Raw genomic sequence first — 5,857 nt, 5'->3', positions numbered from 1 at the left:
TGAATCTAATTTCTAACCATTTCTGTATCTGCTCCTTAGTGCTGTAAGCGATGCGCTGTTCACCGTGAAAGATTCGGCTGCTTGTCCTTTCCTTTTGTTCGAGCTTGATAATTAGAAATAACAAGAGCTGGCACCTCTTTCTGACAAACTAGAAGATATTTTTGAAAGTGTTCTTCTGGAGGAGTGTCTTCATGGCGTGTATACTTAGTACAACTCAGATTTCTTTCAAACTGATTGTGTTGTTGCTATTTTGGTTTCCGGCCGTGCGAATGACTCAATGAGCTGGGGATTTTGTTGCCTGAAAGATTTTCTCAATTGAAACTTATTTCCATTCTTTGTTCCAGGCTTTTCTGAGACGTCTTTCCCCTTAAGCGTTTTTCTTTTTGCTTTACCCAATTTCGGACTCATGATCTTTCATAAACGCTTTGCTTTTGTGCGTCTTTGACTCTGAGTCCTGGATAGCCTATTTCCATCAGCATTTGTTGAGTGATACTCTGGAATCCGCGGCCCTGCTGTATGCGGTATCCATCTGCGAAGTCATCTCCTCTCTGTTCTTCTAGCTCTGGCGCTTTTCCTTAGATGTTTCCTGCATATAGATTTATATCAGTTGCTGACTTATAGTTCACGTAAACGAAAAGAGACAGAAGAAAAGATTGACATGAAAGCAATTAAGTTTTAATGAATGCATAATCATGTCACCCATTATGACTTGACTCTTCGAAAAACGCAACATAATCATCTTTGGATACACAGGCGTACAATCATTAATTTCCCGTAAGGTGCGCGCCTAATATTGGGCTCACAGATCATGCCAAGGAATGCCTGCGACAAATGGCTTCTGTGGTTTGCATCGCAGCGTCAAAGATTGCGATGTAAATAAGTGGTATCGCAGCAATTGATGGTCTCATTCGTCGCAAACCATGGATCGCAGGTCGCCGATATGCATGGTCGCAAATCGCATATCGCAAAATCGCAAGGTCGCAAGGTTTTCGCTTTGTCACTTTATGCTGATTATGCGACATTGCGACGTGCGACGTCGCATATCGGCCGTCGGCGGTTCTTTAGGTTTTCCCTTTTTGAGCGCTTTTAATGCACACGGTGCGATGAGTTCTCGCGTCGCTCCCTTTCAGTGTATTTATGCGCTTTGGGAGAGTGTCTCTTCTTCCTTTGCGACGCGATACAGCTCTTAGGAAGTTAATACAAAAGATTTTTCAAACAATTTTTTTTTTGGATTTTTGGTTAAGGGTCCCCCTTTGCTTGATGTTATTACTAATATCAAACAAAGAGGGGGGTTGTTGGTGAACACACCATGTTCCAAAGAAGGTTGTGTCAGACAGGGATGTGACGTTCACTTCCAAGTTCTCGAAGGATTTATTGCAGGTTTATGCATAGAGTTGGCCTTCTGTACAACTTACCATCCGCAGACAAATGGACAGACAAAGAGGGTCAACAAGATATTGGAGGACATGTTAAGGATGTACATGATGCATCAACAATGGAAGTGGGAAGAGTATATTCCTTTGGTAGAGTTTGCATACAACAATGATTATCAGGAGTCATTGAGGATGAGTCCTTTTGAGGCATTGTATGGGTAGAGTTGTAACACTCCTATCAGTTGGAGTGATCCAGTTAGAAGGGTATTGATTGAACCAGATATGTTGGTAGACATGGAACAAGTAATGTAGGTGATCAAAAGGTAACACATGATAAGAAAAATATTTATGCATATAGGAACAAGTTGTTCAAGGAATTTCAGGTCAGGGAATAGGAGTACTTGTGCATCAAACCAAATAAAAGCTCCTTGCGGATTGGATCATATGCCAAGCTGGCACCACGGTATTGTGTACCCTTCAGTATCATTGAGAGAATTGGGCTAGTAGCCTATAGACCTACACTGCCTCCAACAATGAAATTCCGTGATGTTTTCCATGTATCATTGCTTAATAAGTATGTTAAAGATGCTGATCATGTGATTGAATGATCTGTATTGCAGGTGGACCTAGATGGAGAATTTCAGCTGGAGCCTTAGTGTATATTGCAAAAAAAGGTGCTCATACTTCGAAACAGAGAAATCGAGCAAGTTAAAGAGAAGTGGAAGCACCTTGGGCCCGATGAAGCTACATGGGAGATGACAGATTAGATGCGGGCTATGTATCCTTCCTTGTTTGCCGATTGAGGCAAAGCAGTTTTGGTATGGTGTCTTGGGTATATGTCTTGATATATGTTTTGGTGATGTTGCTATATGTACATATGTATATGGATGTGAATATCCCCATGAGATAAGTTATAAATATCTAATAAGCAGTATGGGTGTCACGTTATTATTTTGTCATGTTGTTATGTTAGTTTGCTTTTTCACTAGCGTGATCATTGTAAATACTGCATCGAGTTATGTTATGTATGTTTGCTTTTCAATGATTTTATAGATGTCTTGGTGTGGTCTAACACAGAGGATAGTGTTCCCCAAGGGGGAGGGTTCTGTAACAACCCTGGTGAAAATTCCACGTAATAAAAGTTAATAAAGGAAAAAATAATAACCATGGTTGATTGGACACTTATTCCAAGCTGAATGTTGGGAAAGACATCCTAGGGGGTGTTCATTTGGTTGTTTATGGATAAGGAAATTGGAAAAGGCAATGGATAAGGCTTTGGAAAGGAAAAATGGCATTTTTGGCTTATTTATTTACAAAAATAATGGAAATTAGGAGAAAAGCGAGGTGAAAGGTCATAGGTTACATGTGAGGAGGAAATTGAAGGAAAATTATGGAAAATGAAGAAAATAGAAGCCTCATTCATAAAAAGGCTTTTGAGGATCCGTTGGTAACCTTTTTTCAGTTCAGTTTTGGAGCTCTCTCATTATTCTCTCTCTCTCTCACTCTTGGACACTTAGAGTTTTCTTGGAGCATTTTGGCATTGGAGAAAGAAAGGCAAAGAAGGCATGAGGAAGCAAAGATCAATTAGGGAAAGGTAGGATCAAGAAACTACAATAGGCTTCATTACAAGTATCAACTTGCATGTGTATTTTCCTTGCTATGTTTGGCATGCATGGTATTGCATGTGGTTATTTTCTATAATGGCATGGGTTTTTCTAGGTGAACAACGTCTTCTTCCTAGCCTTGCCATTTCTGGATAGCCATGGTATGATGGGGTTCTCATGTTTTGGTTGAGTTGGATTATCGAATGGATTCGAAACTGAGTGGGGTAGATCTCTAATGATAGAGCACATGGCCTAGTGGCCCCTAAACTGGATTGTGGATCATTGTAAAGCCACTAGCCTAGTGACCCCTGAGCCAAACTGTGGGTTTTGGTAAAGCCAGTATTGTGTTGCCTTGGTGAGCCTAGGAATCCTTGTCTATGAATGGTAGGATATACGGTAAATCCAAGTGGTGGATTTTTCTCCATAGGACCTAGTAATCCTGGGTTTGGGATATGTATTAAATCCTAGAGAGTGGGTCTTTGTTTAGGGCTTAGTGATCCAGGTTTGGATTGTGGTAAAGCCTAATATACTAGGAGACAAGAACATTCCTCAAGGTGTAGGTGGACAAATCCGATGACATCCATGCTTGTTTGGCTTAGTGATTGGGCAGAGATCATGGTAAAGCCTATTATGATGTATTCATTGTGTTGGCCTAGTGAGCTGGGATGGATTATGGTAAAGCTTGGTTTCTATTGATGAGGGTGAGGTGGTTTAGCCTCAATATGCTACAGTTGTTTCTTTTGGTTTGAGTCCCAGATTCATGCTTGGGATATGGCATGAGGGTGAATGGCTAAAGAGAGATTTGGGTCAGCCATTCTATGATTGGGTGGAATGTGGTAGTCCCATGTCTGGTTGGTTTATTGCATTCATTAATGAAAAATTCATTACCTCTATCTTCATGTGTAAATGTACTGATGTATATGTGGATTTTATGGCTAATATGCTTATGATATTTTTGCCCCTATTATGCTGGTTATATGTATGTTTTATGTCAGAAGCTATGTATGGCTCTCAACATGTTTTTACTTGTAAATGAATGGAAAATGTATCTATGGCCTAATATATGATAATGCAGCAAATGACATGAGGGAACAATGGTTCATAGAGATTCTCATATAAGTATGAGATCCATATACTTAATTATGTTGTTTACACATGTAGGCTACATGTTGATGATATGTTTGACAAAATGCCTGGCATGGCTAGTAGGGGTCTAATTAAGGTCTTGTTCAACTTATTTATTTTGCATCATTGTTTCCTTGTTCTTTTACTATTCCTGAGTTATCATTCCATTATGGGTAGTGACCTGGGCCTGAAAAAGTGGCTCAAATCTCAAAGTCGCTAGCATAGAACTGATAAATTTAGTCTCTGGTCACTGGCAGAAAAATCTGTGAGAGAGACTTTGGGTTTCTGGACACTCTCTTTCATATAACATGAGAGCGACTGAGGCCTAAGATGTTCAAAACATTGATGGGACCCAATGATAGGATGTTTGAGTGGATGGCATGTCTTCTGAGGGTTCTATTGCTGATGTGGATAGGTTGGTTGATGAGTTCTGTCGATTCCACTTCCTTAAGTTCACATAGGAGGTCAAATCCAATCATAGTAGCCTCTCATCACATGTTTACTTGGTTGGCATGATTACTTGGGTAGATGTGGGAGGAGGGTGTTACATACTTCTCTATGCTTTCATCTGCTGCATGCTTAACTTTGAAGATCCATCTCGAACCCACTACTGATTTATTTACTGGTGTTAGGACCACTTCCCAAACACTGTTCTTTATAATGGATTCATATTCCTCCACCATTGCGTGCTTCCTTGAAAGATGATGGCCCAGTCTCTACAAGCTCGATCATTAGATCCATGTAGCTAGTGTGCCTCTCAGGTGAGCTCCTTTGCCTGCACAAATTTGAAGGAGCTCCCACATTCCCCCTCACATCCTTCACAAGTCTATCAACTTCCCTGGTTCTTTTTCTTCTTTCTCTGGATGGTTCTACTGGAGTCACTGTCTCCACTCTCTTCTCCTCAGTTTTTGGCTACTCCACAACTTCCCGAGGCTCCTCTTTTGGAGCTAAAAGCGCCTCTTCAGGTGGGATTTGAAGCTCCCTCTCAAGAGAGAATTGCATTTCTTTCTCCTCATCAAAATTTACATCCCTTCGCATGGTTGTCATTTTGAGGGGTGACAAGTACACATGGTAATTATGTGGAGTTTTGGTGTAACCCAAAAAAACTCTCAACTATGTTTTCTTCTCAAGCTTCTTCCTTGATTTTTTGGAGACATGAGAGTAAACAGAGGCTCCAAAAATCCTAAAGTGTGAAACATATGGATTTCTCCCCAGAATATTCCTCCGATGTGATCATACCAAGAATCTAATGAGGGCTCCAATTTTGCAAGTAGAGTATTGTGTTACATGCCTCTGCCCACAAATGTAGTGGTAGGCCTTGGTCATGTAGCATAGCTCACACAGCTCCAACAATGTTGTATTTATTTCTCTAAGCTACCCAATTCTATTATGGTTCATGGGGTGTTATCAACTCCCTTGGAATGCCTTCTTTCACACAGAAATCCTTGAAGTGATTCGAAACATACTCACCTCTGTTGTCGCTCTTGAGAGCCTTCACCTTTTTCATGGTCTCTTTCTCAACTAGTGCCTTGAACTCTACAAATTTTGAGAATGTCTCATCTTTCTTCCACATGAAGAAAATCCAACACTTCCTAGAGAAATCATCAACAAATATAACATATTACTTATGTCTAGCAGTGGAGGTTGTTAAGAAAGGTCCACCAACATCAGCGTGGACTATTTCCAAGACTGTGTGTGCTTTTCTTTCTTGATCATGGAATGTGGATTTCACATACTTCCCCAAGGTACAACCCT

This window comes from Pinus tabuliformis, chromosome J, assembly GCF_031772625.1.
Source record: "Pinus tabuliformis cultivar Carrire ecotype Pingquan chromosome J, CPIR1, whole genome shotgun sequence".
NCBI classification, from domain to species: Eukaryota; Viridiplantae; Streptophyta; class Pinopsida; order Pinales; family Pinaceae; genus Pinus; species Pinus tabuliformis.
Note: the sequence above shows the minus strand (reverse complement) of the source record.